Source organism: Hipposideros armiger, unplaced genomic scaffold (assembly GCF_001890085.2).
Source record: "Hipposideros armiger isolate ML-2016 unplaced genomic scaffold, ASM189008v1 scaffold_7, whole genome shotgun sequence".
In the NCBI taxonomy this organism is placed as follows: domain Eukaryota; kingdom Metazoa; phylum Chordata; class Mammalia; order Chiroptera; family Hipposideridae; genus Hipposideros; species Hipposideros armiger.
The window spans coordinates 3473304-3490727 of record NW_017731357.1 but is presented as its reverse complement, the minus strand read 5'-3'; positions in this window follow the sequence as shown (position 1 = coordinate 3490727).

Here is a 17424-nt window from a genome sequence, read left to right as displayed (position 1 = left end):
ACCTGAATGGATTAATTAAATAAAGACCATAGGAAGAAGGAAAAAGAAAGAAGAAAGTTATCTGAGTTGGAATCATGGTAATGCAAATAGGCATAAACAGCCACTAGAAAGGGTAAATATGAGCATAAATTGTTTAAAACAATAATACAAATACAAAACAAAACAACATGATGCAAAACCCATAGATTTGCTACATATGGATAATTAAAATACATAACAACAATAAGCCAAAAGCAGAATGGGGGTAAATGGAGTTAAAATGTTTTAAGATCTTTGCATTGCCCAGAGAGTGATAAAAGATCTAACTTAGGTTAAAAGTAAATAACTCAAGAGTGCATTTGTACTATCTAGGGTAAAATTTAAAAAAAAAGAAAAGTTAACAGTGAAAATGAAATATTAAAAAAAAATACTTGAGGGCCGGCCGAGTGGCGCAATGGTTAAGAACTGGTTTGGGATGCCAGAGGGCCCCGGTTCGGATCCCACATATGAGTGCCAGTGACACTGCCCTCCAAAGCTAAGATGCTAAACAACAGCTCAACCTGGAGCTGGGCTGCCGTGAATCGCTGGCCATGGCATAGGCTGCAGTCTCTGTAGCCGTGGGTTGCCATGGGCTACCGTGTGTAGCCAGCAGCCAGCGTGAGCGGCCAGCAGCCGCTGTGAGCGGCCATTCAGAAGCCGGCAACTGATCTGCCTCACCCGAGAAGAGCGCAATGATGGTGCCAACTTGAGCCAGTGAAGCAACGTCCTCCACAACTAGACTGAAGAACAAAATGACAGTAACTTGTCTCTTCCCCTTCCCCCAATTCCCCAGCGCTGTTCCCATTCCCCCAATTCCCCAATAAAAAAAATCTTAAAAAAAAAACTTGATTAACCCCTCAAAAAGAGAAAACGTGTCAAGAGCAAGGAACAAAGAAGGGAGAAGTAAAATAGGAAATATTATATTTAAATATAAATATATCACTACTCTAAATAAAATTAGACCAAAGACTCGAATTTGAAGATGAAAATGGTCAGACTAAATTTGAAAAGTGCTTACAAACACAAAAACTCTTTGCTGCTTACAAGAGGCATGCCACTTGTTTTATTAGAGAGTCCACTTCATGGACGGTGTAGATGCCTGACCACTGCAGGGTACACCTGAGGCTGAAGCTGAATAATAATGAATGTCAACTATAACTTAATGTATATATAGTCACAGGATGTGGAGTACAGCATAGGGAATAGAGTCAATGTTATTATAACAGCTATATACGATGTCAGGGGGGTAGTAGATTGGAGGAGGGGTTTATCACTTTGTGAGGTATGGAAATGTCTAACTATTACATTGTTTTGTACACCTGAAACTAAAAAAAAAAAGAGGCATGTCTAAAATAGAAGTGTATTAAAAGTTTTAAAGAAAAACGATGGCAAAATTTATACTGAAATATTACTAGAGATAAAGAGAAATAATTCAAGTTTGGAAAACTAAGCACAATAGAATATAACAATCAAAATATGTATAGCCTAATAATTTAGCCCCAAAATATATAAAGCAAGTACTGATAAACCCACAAGGAATAATAAATAATCTGAAAACAATTGAAGATTTCAGCATACCTCTTTCAGTGGATAGAGCTAGCAAAGTAAAATCAGTAAGGTTATAGGAGTTTTGAACAGTGTAATTAACAAGCTCAACTTAATTGACATATATAGATATAGAATATCTACAAAAAACCCACAGCTAACATCATACATAATGGTGAGGGGTTGTCAGTTTTCCCCTTAAGATCATGAACAAGGCAAGGATATGCCTTCCCACCATTTCTATTTAAAATTGTACTGGAAATTCTAGCCAGGAATTAGCCAAGAAAAAGATAATAATAATAATAAATACCCATATTAGACAGAAAGTAAGCTAAATCTATTCACAGATGACATGATCTTGTATAAAGAGAACCTGAAGGAATACACATACACACACACACAAATACCGTTAGAGCTAATAAAATGTTTAGCAAGGTTACAGGATAAAATAGCCCATATAAAAATCCATTGTTCACTACCCAGAGCCAGTTCTCTTTCCATCACCATATATTTGGTCCCCTTTACTCTCACACACAATGTGATATTTTAATAAAAATTTTTAAAAATCAATTGTGTTTGCATATACTAGCAATGAACAATCCAAAAAAGAAGCTGCAAGTAATTTAAACATCATTGCAAACATCATTTCAATTAATTTAAGAGACTTAACGAAATGAGAAACACCCATATTCAAGGATTAGAAAACTTAATATTGTTGAGATTACAATATTCCCCAAATTGATTTACTTTTTCAATGCACTGTTAAAATCCCAAAGGCCATTTTTTTTGCAATAATTGACAAGTTGATCCTACAAGATATATGGCAATGCAAGAAACCAAAAAAGCCAAAACAATCTTGAAAAGAACAAAGTCAGAGGACTCAGGCTTTGTGATTTTAAAACTTACTACAAAGGTACAGTGTCAAGGCAGTATGGTACTCTCCAATGGATAGACACATAGATCAATGGAATAGAACTGAGAGTCCAGAAATAAACTCACACAATTATGGTCAATTGAACTTTGACCATGGTGTCAAGACAATTCAATGGGGAAAACAGTCTTTTCTATAAATGCTGCTAGTAAACTGGATATCCACATGCAAAGGAATAAAGTTCAACTCCTACCTTATGCCGTTAAGTAAAACAAACTCAAAATATATAAAGATTTAATTGTAAGAACACAAACTATAAAATTCTTAGAAGAAAATATAGATGTAAATCTCCATGACTTTGGATCAGGCAATGGTTTCTTAGAGATGAAACCAAAACCACAAGTAACAACAACAACAACAACAAAATAGGTAAGTTGGACTTCATGAAAGTAATTCTTGTGCCTTAAATGATTCTATCAAGAAAGTGAAAAGACAAGCAAGAAAATGGGAGAAAATATTTTCCAATCATATATCTGGTAAAGACTTATATCCAGAATATATAAAGAACTCTTACAACTAAAACCAACAAAGAAACAAACAAAAACCCAGAATTATCCAATTTAAAAATCAGCAAAAGATTAGAATGAATATTTCTCTAAAGGAGATAGGTAGATGGCCAATAAGTACATGAAAAAATGTTTAACATCATTAATCATTACAGAAATGCAAATCAAGCCACAATAAAATACCACTTCACATATACTAAGATGGTTCCAATCAAAATGACAGACAATAACATGTATTGACGAGGATGTGGAGAAATTGGAACCCTCCTGCATTGCTGCTGAGAATGTAAAATGATGCAGCTGTTTTGGAATTGATAACGTATGTCCATACAAAAACTTGTACATTAATGTTAATAGAAGCATTATTCATAATAGCCAAAAAGTGCCTATTAATTGATGAATGGTTAAACAAAATACAGTATATCCATACTATAATATTATCCAGCCATAAAAAGCAGCACAGCACTGATACATGATAAAACACAAACTGAAAATATTATTCTAAGTGAAAGAAGTCAGACAAAAGGTACATATTATGTAATCCCATTTATATGAAATATACAGAATAGACAAATCCGTGGAGACAGAAAGTAGAATAGATTTTTTTCAGAGGCTGCAGGGGAAGAGGAATGAGGGGTGACTGCTAATGATTTCAGGGTTTCCTTTTGTGGTGATGAAAATACTCTGGAATTGGATAGTGCTGATGGCTGCTCAACTTTGGGAATATACTAGAAACCATTCAATCATATCATTTAAAAGAAGAAATTTATGGTATGTTAATTAGATCTCAAAAAAACAACCCCTATTTTTTGCGAAGAATGTGAATTCATAATTTAAAGCTTCCAATAGCCTTGATGGCTTCTCCAGTAAATTATCTTTAGTGTTTTAGAAAAAAAAATAAAGTATTTCAAGAGAAACGAAAAACTCTCTTCCAGAAACTAGAAAAAAACAAACAAACAAAACACCTCCAAGTGTTTTTGTGAGGTCAGCATAACTTTAATACCAAAACCTGTAGGTGCATTATTTAAAAAGTTAATTTACAGGCAAAACTCTGTTTTTGAATAGAGATAAAGAAACTAAACAAAACATCTTCAATTAATATTCATCAACATATAAAAAGGAAAAATGTCACAAATAAGTTAATTTCAGGAATGCGCACACCTGTTTTCACATTCAAAAATCAATCGATACAATTCATCCTATTAACAAGAAATAAAGAGAAAAAAACTATATGAGTATCTCAATGGATGTAGAAAAATCATTTGATAGAATTTAACATCCAAAGTAATATATAGGAATATTCTTAATGTGTTATAAGGTTACCATACAAAAGCAAATAAAACACCCAAACAAAAAACCAAATTATTCAGCAAACAACATAATTAATAATGAATTATTGAATGCATTCTCCCTAAGAGTGGGAATGAGACAAGCTTACATGCTAAGACTAATTCTAACATGTACTAGAGATGCTCATTAGTGAAATAAGCAAATTTTAAAAAGTAAGAAATGTAGCAGAGTTATAAAGGAAGAAACAAAGTTGTCATTATTCACAGACAACATGATTGTGCTGTTGTAGTGCACTTTGGAAAAATAGTTTGAGTCAATGGTATACTCATACGGTAAACAATTCTGGTCCCCAACTTCACAGCATAGATAAAATTTAATTCCATATAGACCTTATATAGAAATGTAAAACTTGCAAAAGCAAATGAGAATATCTTCAATGCCTTTGAGGCAGAAAAATATATTTAACAGGATTCCAAAAAGCACAACCCATAAAAAATTAATAAATTGAATTTTATTTAAACTAAGAACTTCTGTTCAACAGAAGACACTACTAAGAGATCATGCCACAGGAAACAAAAGAAGAAGACAAGCAAATAAAGAAACAAAAACTCATAGACACAGTCAACAGTTTAGTGGTAACCAGAGGGCAAAGGGGGAGGGAAAATGGTAGAAGAGGGTAAAGGGGGTCAAATGTATGGTGATGTATTAAATAAATGTACATTTGAAACCTATGTTGTTTTGTTGACCATTATCACCCCAATACATTTTAATTAAAAAAAATCAAGCCACAGGAGATTTATCTAGTCAACAAAAAACTCTTATTGAGAATATGTAAAGAATTTCACAAATTAATAAGAAAATGCAGATAGCCCAATTAAAAATAAATGAGCAAAAGGCTACAAATACAAAGGCACTTTGTAAAAGATGATATTGAAATGGCCCATAGGCAACCTCATGGTGCATGAGGGAAATACAAACTAAAACCACACTTAGGTATTACTACATAATCACTAGAATAGCTATAAGAATAGACTGACAATACCAAGTTTTGACAAGGTTATGGAGAAACTGAAACTCTCATGAAGTGTTAGTGGGAGTATAAATTGGTATCACCTCTTTGAAAAGCTTTTTGGTGGTATCTACTAAAGCAGAACACCTGCACACCCAGTAACTGAACTCAATAGAAATGTGTACCTATGTATACCAAGAGTCACATACAAGAGCCTTCGTAGTGACATTATTTGTAATAGCTAAATATTGAAAACAACACAATTCTCTATCCATCAACTGTAGATTGGATAAATAAATTGTAATATAGGAATAAAACAGAATGAACCACTACTATGTAGAACACCATGAATGAATCTTACAAACATAAAACACTGAGCAAAGATGCCAACACTAAAGAATATATATTATATTTCTTTAGGCGTGTGATGAAGCCAGTTTATATCAGCTTGTGAGAGCTGATTGTGTGCATTTCTTCCCAACTCCACATTTAGTGATATCTTTTTTGTAGCTTAAAATTACCCATGGTGGGAGTATTTACTTGACAGAAATTGTCAAATATTACAAATGAGGGCTCCTCCCTCCCCCACCCCTGAGAGCTATTATAGTTGTTAGATATTACTCCAAAATAGGTATGACTATTTTACAATGAGATAATAGAGCTTACTTAGGCGAGAAGAGTAATTACACAGAGAGAGCATTATGGAGGTTTCTGTGGTGCTGGTAAAGTTTTATTTTATATTTTGATATAATTGTTACACAGGTGTATTCATTTCATGAAACTCATTATACGTATAAAATTAGTACATTTCACTGTATGTATAATAGAATATTTTTTAAAGTAAGCACATTAAATTTCACAATGCAGGGCCAGCCAAGTGGCTCATTGGTTAAGAGTTGGCTTGGTACACCATCTCTGAGCAGCAAGGCCCCAGTTCGGATCCCACATTAGGGCCAGTGACGCTGCGTCCTCTACAGCTAAGATGGTGAACAACAGCTTGACCTGGAGCTGGGCTGCTGTGAGTCGCCAGGGATGGCGTAGGGTGCAGTGGGGCTGGCCGGCAGCAGGCGTGAGCTTTTGTGAGCTGCCAAGAGCTGCTGTGAGTGGCCGTCCATTGGCCGGTGAATAACTGCCTCACCCAGGAAGAGCGCAATGATAATACCAACATGGGCCAGTGAAGTGACATCCTGGACAACTAGACTGAAGAACAAAAGGACAGCAACTTGTCTGTTCCCCTTCCCTGATTCTCCAACGCTGTTCCCCTCCCCCAATTCCCCCAAAAATCTTTAAAATAAATAAATAATAAATAAATAAATAAATGAATTTCTCAATGCAAATATTCTGATATTTCATATTTCTTTAATGCCTTTACTATCATTTCAGTACTTCTGGAATTAAAACCTTAGGAATTTTCTACTTTTTATCCGCCCTTTCCTTCTTAACCCCAATCCTAACAATCATTTGCTAAATGCTATTATTCCTGTCTCTGAATTTCTTTTTTATATCTCTCTCATCATTCCCTTTTCCACTTCTAAAACACTGGTATGAGGTTACATGATTTTGTGCATAGGCTGTCACAATCATTTTTAAAACCATTTCCTTGCCGATACTCTTCTCTCTTGACCTTTATCCTACTCACTGTTGCCAGGTCATTCTATCTATCACTCACCTCATCAAAAAAATATATGTCCACATGAAATGGTGAAAATAGGTAAATATCAGCTATTTTGTGTGATTTTCAAGCTTTATCTCTCAATATTCTGTTATCCAACCAACATTACATCTAACTATTGGGTTGTCAGAAAAGTCATGACATATTTTTTCTATGTTTTTCATTGCAAAAATGCATCATGACTTTTCCGATAACCTAATACATTTGTTGCTATTCCCTGAATATATCCTTTGGTTTTTCATGTCTTCAAAAATGTTTTTCTTCCATGTAGCACACCTTTCTTCCAGCTTCATCTATAAAAACTTTGACTAACCTTCAAAACACAACTAATTTATTTGATCAAGAACATGGTCACAGCACCTAGTATGTGCTCAATAAATACTGAGTTGATTTTCTCACAAATAATAAGCCACAGGACTCTACTCTCTCTTCCTGGAAAAAAAATCCTTTACGGCATACGTGGAGCTGGAATTCTCCAGTGAGTTTAATGGTTCAAGTTTTATTTGACAGCTTTGGTAAGGCAGGTGATAGAGGATAAGCTTGTGGCATTAGAGAGTGAAGTACTCATTATATTTCATAGTATGTGGAACAACTCAGAATTACAGCCAGATGGCATAAAGTTTTTCCATCTGGATGAGAACCATTATAAGAAACTAACAAAGTTATAAAGTTAGAAAGGATCCAAGAAGGATTTAAGTGATATACACACTATTCACTCACAAATATGTGAATCCCAAAGAACCATGGCTCTTAAAAATGAGGAAAACTTTTCCAGAGGACATTTATCAGAGAATACCAGCAAAGTAAACATCAGACACAACAGATTTAACAAAGTACTGACCTACTCATATAACTCAATGGCACAAGATAACAATATTTAACTTGGAATAATGTTCAAAGACATTTTTGATTTTGTTCATCACAAATCATTGCTCATCTCCAAGGAGAGAAACACAGATGTCCAGCCATTAGCATAATAGAAGAATTGCTTCAAGATTCATATAACATTGGTGATTTTTTAAAATTCTATTCAGCCTAACATTTCAAGTTGGAGTAGGGCCAAAGGATCATTGGCTAGCATCACATTTTTATTTATATATATTTTACTTTTTAGAATGAAAGTTTTTAAACCTGTAAGAAAGTCAAAAGATTAATACAATAAGGAGCTATATATATTTCACCTAGATTCACCAATTATTAAAATTTTGCACTTTCTTTTATTAACACTAAACTTTGCTATCAATGGAAAACAAAAAACAAAACATAAACTTAAAAATAGTTATAATTATGTGTCAATGAAATGACAATGTAAACAACTGTGGAATTTTCTGAAGACACATGATCATCAGTGATCCATGTCAAAGAATGGTGTTGAGCATGTACATTTTTTAAACTACTCTGTAAACTGTCAGGTTTAAAAATACAACTTAGGGTATGTGCTGATTTCTTCCTCCAGCTCAGTACAGATTCATACACAATTAATGGTACTGCACAGTGGGAAACAAATGAAATGAACAACAATCAAAACCACACCACAATTATTTATTTATACTTCATATTGTCCCACAAAGGAATTAAGTTTCCTTTCAAAAATACATGCTGTACAAAAGGGTACAAATGAACACTTGAGGGGGTTGGTATGATAGGAAAAAAACAGAGGTGATATTGGAATTGCAGAGCATAGGGTCTTATAAAGTTTGACTGTTTGCTTTCTAGAGGCTAAGTGAAAAGGAAACATGATAATAAACATGACTCATGGAGCCCATATGATAGAAAAAGTGAAGTTTTTCCTAGGCAACCTGCTTGTTTCTTATTGGGTTGTCGGAAAAGTCATGACATATTTTTTCTGTTTTTCAAAGGCCATTTATTTATATAAAGAACAAAGATCAATCAACGATGTATTGCCCATTTTGTTCTGTAAACTTTTGCCATCTTTCAGTGAGCTTCATAATTCCTCGTTCATAGAAGGTCCTGTCTTTATTTGCGAAAAACTGAACAAGGTGCTGATTTACAGCGTCATCTGAATTGAACGTTATACAATGCAGGGAGTTTTGAAGAGAGCAAAACAAGTGGAAGTCTGACAGCGCTAGGTCAGGTGAGTATGGCGGGTGTGGCAACACATCCCATCCAAGCTCCAATAATTTTTGACGGGTGATCAAAATTGTGTGTGGTCTCCCATTGCTGCGATGGGACATAACTCCTTTACAATCAAGAAGCTCTGGGCGTTTCTGGATGATGGATTCATTCAAACTGTCCAATTGCTGACAGTATACATTTGGATTGATTTCTTGGTTCCTTGGTAGGAGCTCAAAAAACACCACACCTTTAAAATTCCACCACACTGCGAGCATAATCTTCCTCTGATGAATGTATGCTTTCGATGTCATTTGAGGTGAATCATGACGTTGGGACCAAGACCATTTGCACACCACATTGTTGTAAACAATCCACTTCTCATCACCAGTTATCAGTTGCTTCAAAAAAGGATCGTTTTCCTCATGATTAATGAGCATATTGCAGATGTTTATATGCGCCGTCAAATGAACTTTTGATTTCATGCAGAACCCAAATATCGAGCTTGCTTACGTATACCAGCTTCTTCAGGTGGTTGTGAATGCTTGAATGATGGATGATCAATGTTTCTGCAATCTCTTGTGTCATGTAATGTGGGTTTGACTCAATCAATGCATTTATTTTGTTGTCATCAACCTCGGTGGGCCTCCCTGACCGAGGAGCGTCATTGAGATCAAAATCACCAGCATGGAATTTCGTGAACCATTGTTGGCACTGACGTTCTTGTAGAGCATATGCAACTATTCACAAGCTTGATGTATGTTCTTCCCTTTATGGAAGTAAAACAATAAAATATGGACAAAATGCACAGTTTGTTCTTCCATCTTCAACTTGTTGTAAAATCTCCAAAACTCAACCCAATCGCTCAATTTTTTTAGAATGAAACTAGAACTGTCAGCTGTCGAATGACATGGCAATAACATAGATGCGAATGACGCTACTACTTCCAAAAATGAACTAGTGCTATCTGTAGCAAACATGCATCATGACTTTTCCAACAATCCAATATATGTGAATCTGAAAGCAGTTTCTTCTGTGGGTCCTGATAAAGAGGATACTGTGGGAGCAGTGGATGAAGTTCCTGACCATACTCTGAGTTAAGATATGACAGTGAGTTTCATGTGGTTTTTGCCAATTCCCTCAGGCTCAGTCAACGGCCTACTGCCCAAGCATAATTCAGTAAAAGCAATTCCTTTACTGAATGGTTATTAGGCACTAAAGAAAGCAACCCAATCTCCAGCTCTAATAATCATACAGCCTGACTCTAAGGCAACATTTAGAAAAATCCAGAGCAGACACATATACAAGGGTATCTGGATGGATTGGGCTGCAGAGAGAAGGTAGGGGGAGATGGAAAGTTCATGAACGAGGTGCAAAGATTTTCTTGACAAACACATTGATTTTATGTCAAATTTTATGTTAAAACAACCTAACTCTCCGAAGAGATAGAATGCAACAAATGCTACTTAACCCTGTCAGGTAACATATAATCTCCAATTCTCCTCATAAAAACATGTTAAGTAGAATACGTGGCAGGAATTTAGGAAAACATACCTTGCATTTACAATTACTGTATGTATAGTTGTATACAATGGACCAAGCTAAACTTGGAAATATTCCAAAGGAAAATATGACAACCTTATAATCTTTTGTTTTGACCTTCATTATTGAATATGATGGGGCAAAGAGATTCCTGACAATGAATGCAGAAAGCCATAGAGACTACTAAAGCACATTGTTTTCCTCTTTTCTGAAAATATCCTGTACTCTGTGAATATTTTTAATTAGGAGGTTTAGCCTAAAACTATTAGACCTTTACTGAAAATTGGATTTATTACAATGCAAAAGCTATATCTTAAAGAACATTATCACATCAGTTACCATACACATATATTCATTCATTCAATAAATATTTGTGGAATGACTATTATGTGCTAGGAATTATTCTAGGCACTGAGAGTCAGCAGTGAACAAATAGTCAAAACTACTGCCTTATATTCAGGTTAAGACCATAAGCAAATATTGGATTGTCGGAAGTCATGACATATTTTTTTCTATATTTTTCGTTGCAAAAATGTGTCATGACTTTTCCAACAACCCAATATAAGTCTGATGAAAAATATGATAAAGAAAAATAAATGAGGTAAGAGAGATGGATAGAGAAGACAGATGGCAGTCAAGCTCTTTCATATAGGATGACTGAGGAAAGTCTTGCCTAATAAGGCACATCTGAGCAGAGATCTAAAAGAAGTAAAGAAGTAAGCCATATGAATATTTGGAAAAAAAGTGACTCTGGAGAGGGAAACGTTCCTGAAACAGGAGTGTGCTTGGTCTGGTTGAGGGATAGCAAGAAGGCAATTGTGGCTGGAGCAGAGAGAATGAAGAGTAGAATGGTAGGAGCAGAGATCAGGGAGGTACCCAAGGACAGAGCTTGTAGGGCCTTGTAGGTCATGGCCAGGACTTTGATTTTACGGTAAGGGAAATAAGAAGGCTTTAGAAGATATGAACAAGAGAGTGGCATAATCTGACTTGTGTCTCTAAGAGCATCGCTCTGGCTTCTGTAAGGAAAATACTAGATTGTTCTAGGCAAGTAAGGAAGCAGGAAAATAAGTTAGGAAGAACCTATATATAGTAATCTAGACAACAGATGATAGTGGCTTGCACCAAGATGATAGTAGTGGAAATGTTAAAAAGTGGTAAGACTCTGGATATATATTTAAGGGAGACATAATAGAATTTGCTGATTTTCTATAAGGATTGAGAGATAAGGGTCAAGCCGAGCTATTTGGCTTGAGTAAATGGAAGAATGTAGTTGTCATTTGCCAATTTGGGGAAGACTGCTGCTAGAGGAGCAGATCTGGGGTTGAGGGTGTGGATGGGGACATGTTAAGTTTGAGGTGTGTATCAGTCAGGGTTCTGGAAGAAAACAGACAGTACAGTCAAATAGGTTAATTTGAAAAGAGATATGATAAAGGAACTATTTATAAAGTATAGTTAAGAAAAGTACAACAATTAGTACAGTAACCCCAGGCTAAAATCTGCTGGACTTTTTATAACTCCTATGCCTGACAGGTTAAGGAAACAGAGAGGGGCTTTGCAGGACCGTGGAAAGGGCTATGAAAGGCAATGAAGACTTTCTGAAGGATACAGCTAGTACTCAGCCACCCTGCAGGAAGGGAATCTGAAGAATAAATACTCCAACCTCTTCTCCTTCCTGTTTATTTTCCTGTTGTTGCTCCCTATTATCTAAACACAAAAGGAAGCCAGAGAACAAATGAGCTTTTTAATGTAGCCCATAAAGTTCAGTTCTCCATGGCAGACAGCAGGGTAAAGAAGGGTAGAGACCAGGTTGAGAAGGGAAAATAGATGATGTCCAATACATGCCAGAGAAAATGTTGACCTGGTTAATGGCTGAATATGAGGTCTGACAATTAAGTTCGCGAACTTGCCACCATGTGCTTACATTGGCAGCAGTGTACAAACACCTCGGTAAGGTTTCATAACCTTGGCGTTTCAGTGTCTCACAGCTGTGTTCATGTCGACATGTGGCGGTGTCTTGCTGAGTGGCGTTCATTATTGTTGTTGAGTGATTTTGTGTGCCACCATGAGAATGTCTGAGCTTGAATTAGAGCAATGAACAAACATTAAATTTCTTGTTAAACTTGGCAAGAGTGGAAATGAAATCAGAGATATGTTAGTCCAAGTTTATGGGGATAATACCATGAAAAAAACGGCAGTGTATAAATGGGTTAAACATTTTTCTGAGGGGAGAGAATGCGTCACTAATGAAGAGAGGCCAGGGCAGCCAGTAACGAGCAGAACTGATGAAAACATTGCAAAAATTCATTGAATTGTGCGTCAAAATCATCGACTGACTGTGATAAGCATAGCAGACCAAGTAAACATCGATAGAAAAACAGGAAAATCATAACTGAAAATCTTAGCATGAGAAAGGTATGTGCAAAAACGGTCCCAAAGGAGCTCTTGCATCATGACAATGCACCAGCTCACACAACGTCTGGGAAGGTTTTTAGCCAGTAAACAAATAACTGTATTGGAACACCCTCCCTACTCACCTGATCTGACCCCCAATGATTTCTTTCTTTACCCAAAGATAAAGGAAATATTGAAAGGAAGACATTTTGATGACATTCAGGACATCAAGTGAAATACGATGACAGCTCTGAGGGCCATTCCAGAAAAAGAGTTCCAAAATTGCTTTGAAGGGTGGACTAGGTCCTTGAGTTGGTGCATAGCTTCCCAAGGGGAGTGCTTTGAAAGTGACCATAGTGATATTCAGCAATGAGGTATGTAGCACTTTTTCTAGGATGAGTTGGCAAACTTAGTTGTCTTAACTCATATATATCTTTTCAAGAGAAAGAAAGATGACACACTCAGTTCAGAAAGAATTTGATGAAGTCCTGTGCCTTGGAGCTGATTGAACTGATACATACTGTTTATTTAAGGAAGAATTCAGAAATAGTGTCTCCATAAAACACTATCATTGACTCCAGAACCACTCACATCTTTTGTAATATTAAGAAGTAGGTCATGGAATAATTGGCAGTTATACTACATCCCAACAGCATGTGGCTTTATTAAAACCACTGGTGTTCTTCAGGGCAGGAAGCTCCTGATAATAGCACCAAAGAATATTTCATCTTTTGTGAGCTCTTGTGAAAACTTCACTTTTTTTACTATGATGACATACTTACAAAATTTCTTTGCCAAAAAAAAAAAACTTTGATGCTTTATGAATAAATGAAGTTCATTCAGTGCCTTGGCAACCCTTCTGGTTATGCATTTTTTATTAAAAGGAGCTTTATGCTAAACCCTGAATCTTTGCTTTTTGTTTTATAAATAAACTCCATTTTTGGAACAGCTTTAGATTTAAAGGAAAAAATGTGAAGATAGTACACAGTTGCCATATAACTTGCACCCGAGTTCTTTTATTATTAACATCTTACTATGATACATTTGTCACAATTAATGAACCAATATTGATGCATTGTTATTATCTCAAGTCCACACATTATTCAGATTTCCTTTTTTACCTAGTGCCCTGTTTTTGTTTCACTACATCATCCAGGACACTCCATTATATTTAGTCATCTTATCTTCTTAGACTCCTCTTGGTTGTTAAATTTTTTCAGACTTATTTTGTTTCTGATAACCTTCAAAGTTGAAGGCATACTGGCCATGTGTTTTGTAGAATCTCTCAATTGGGATTTGTCTGATGTTTTTCATGATTAAACTGGGGTTGTAGTATTTTGAGAAGAAGGCCACAAAGATAAAGTGTCATTCTCATTATATCATGTAAAAGGTATATACAGTCAACATGACTGATGACTGTTGATATCGATCTTGATCACATGGTTGAGGTAGAGTTTGTCAGATTTCTCCACTGTAAAGTTACTCTTTTATTCCCCCCTTTCTATAGTGCATTTTTTAAAGATTGTTTTCTTGGGGGATGGGAATAGTGCTGAGGAATTGGGGGAAGGGGAACAGACAAGTTGCTGTCCTTTCATTATTCAGTCTAGTTGTGGAAGATGTTGCTTCACTGGCCCAAGTTGGCACCATCACTGTGCTCTTCCTGGGTGAGGCAGATCAGTCGCCGGCTTGTGGACAGCCGCTCACTGTGGCTGTTGGCCATTCAAGCTGTCTACTGGCTACACACGGTAGCCCATGGCAACCCACTGCAGCAGGGGCTGCAGCCTATGCCGTCGCCGGCGACTCATGGCAGCCCAGCTCCAGGTCGAGCTGTTGTTCAGCATCTTAGCTGTAGAGGGCAGTGTCACTGGCCCTCATATGTGGGATCTGAACCGGGGTCATCTGGCATCCCAAGCCAGCTCTTAATCAACGTGCCACTCGGCCAGCCCCTCCATATTGCATTTTGAAAGGGAGTCATCATACACAGCCCACGCTTAAGGAATGGGGAGCTATGCATAAATTATTTGGACTTGTTTTGCACAAATTTGTCTACTCTCCCCCATTTATTTATGTAATCATTTATTAAGTCGGTATGGATATAAATATTTATGACTAAGTATTTAATTTTGGGGGTGCTATTGTACTGGTATTATTTTAATTTCTGATTCTAATTGCTCCTTATTGGTTTACAGGAAAGAAATTGACTTTTTTTCCCCTTTTTCTCCATGTTTCTCCATTCACAATACAGACGAGACAAAGGGCCTGGGCTGAGGTTTATATGAGGTAGGTTTACTTTGCCTCCTCTTTCTGTACAGTCAGTGTAAAAACACAGTCTGTGGTAAGCACCAGGAGGCCAGCAATTGACTTTTAAATATTAACCTTGTGTCCTGTGATCTTGATATCCTTTCTTATTAGTTCTAGGATTTTTTATTTTTGGAGTGGGGAATTCTACATAGACAGTCAAGTCATTTGCAAAGACTGTTTTATTTCTTCCTTCTAAATCTATATACCTTTTCTTTTCCTCCCTCCCTGTCTTATTGCTCTACCACATGCCATTTTATTATTTATGTTTTTGTCTTATTGCATAAGCTAGGACTTCTAATAAGATGTGGAATAAGAGTGATGAGAAAAGACATTCCTACTTTGCTCCTGATCTTAGAGGGTAAGTGTTTACTTTCTCACTATTAAATATTATGTTAGTTGTAGGGTGTTATTTATCAAACTGAGGGAGCTTTCCTCTATTCCTATTTTGCTGCGTGTTTTTTTTCATGAATGAGTGTCTGTAACTTGTTTCCAAATAATTCAGAAAATGTAATTCAGAGAGAGAATGATAATGCAAATGAGGCACTATGTTAAAAATTGATGAATATAGGTGAAGGATATGTAAGAATCCTTTGACTATTCTTGCAACTTTTCTGTAAGTTTGAAATTCAAAATAAATTATTTAAAAAAAGAAAAGATGAAATACTAGTCTTTGTGATAACATGGATGGATCTTCAGATTATCATGCTAAGCAAAATAAGTCAGAAAGAAAAAGTCAAGACTGATATGACTTCACTCATATGTGAGATATAAAACTGAAAGCAACAAATGAACAAGACAAATAGACAAACAAAAACAATCCCATAGACTGGGGCCGGCCGAGTGGCACATTGGTTAGGAGTTGGCTTGGGACGCCAGCTCTGAGCAACAGGGCCCCGGTTCGGATCCCACATGAGGGTCAGTCAAGCTGTACCCTCTACAGGTAAGATGGTAAACAACAGCTTGACCTGGAGCTGGGCTGCCATGAGTCGCTGGCAACGGGGGTAGGCTGCAGTGGAGCTGGCCGGCAGCTGGCATGAGCTTTCGTGAGCTGCTGTGAGCCACCCTGAGTGGCTGTCCAACAGCCGGTGAGTAACTGCCTCACTCGAGAAGAGTTCAATGGTAATACCAACATGGGCCAGTGAAGCGACACCCTCTACAACTAGACTGAGGAACAAAAGGACAGCAACTTGTCTGTTCCCCTTCCCCGATTCCCCAACGCTGTTCCCCTCCATGAATTCCCCAATAAAATATTTTTTAAAAACCTCATAGGCACAGGTAACAGTTTAGTGGTTACCAGAGGGTAAGGGTTGAAAGGGGATGGTCAAAGAGGGTAAAAGGGATCAAATATATGGTGCTAGAAGAACTGACTCTGGGTGGTGAACACACAATGTGATATACAGATGATGTATTGTAGAAATGTACACTTGAAACCTATATAATTTTTTTAACCAATGTTACCCCAATAAATTTAATAAATAAAATAAAATTTAAAAACTGCCAATAGATAATATCTAGGATTTGCAAAAATGTAGAGTAACTGAAACTGGCATACACTGTTGGTGGGGGTATAAATTGTTAGAATCTCTATTCTTTAGAAAACTCTTTTAGAGTATCTATTAAAGTTTCAGGTATACACGCCTTATGATGAGAATAAGTGAACTACACATAACTGTATACAATAATAAGGATGACTCTCATATACATAACATCAAATGAAAGAAGCCAAACAAAAGAACACTTAATATATGATTCCATTCACATAAATTTCAAAAGCAGACAAAAAATAGCTGTTAGGAGTCAGAATTGTAGTTACCCTTGGGGAAATGAGGTAGTGACAGAAAGAGTCACCAGGTAGGGGTCCTTCAAGATCCTGGTAATGTTCTAGTTCTTGATCTTGATGCTGATTATACAGATGTTTCTACATTGTCAAAATCCATTGATCTGTACACTTATAATTTGTGTCCTTTTCTCTATGTACACTATACATCAATAAAAATGTCAAAAATGTTTAGAAAATCACTGAGTCCTCAGGATGCTGTCTACACACCTCAGTTTAGCATTTGAAAGGACCTATAATCTGATCCCTACCAGGTTTCCAGTATCATTCTTCCCCCTTCACTTACCCCCTATCAATTACCTCTTGTTC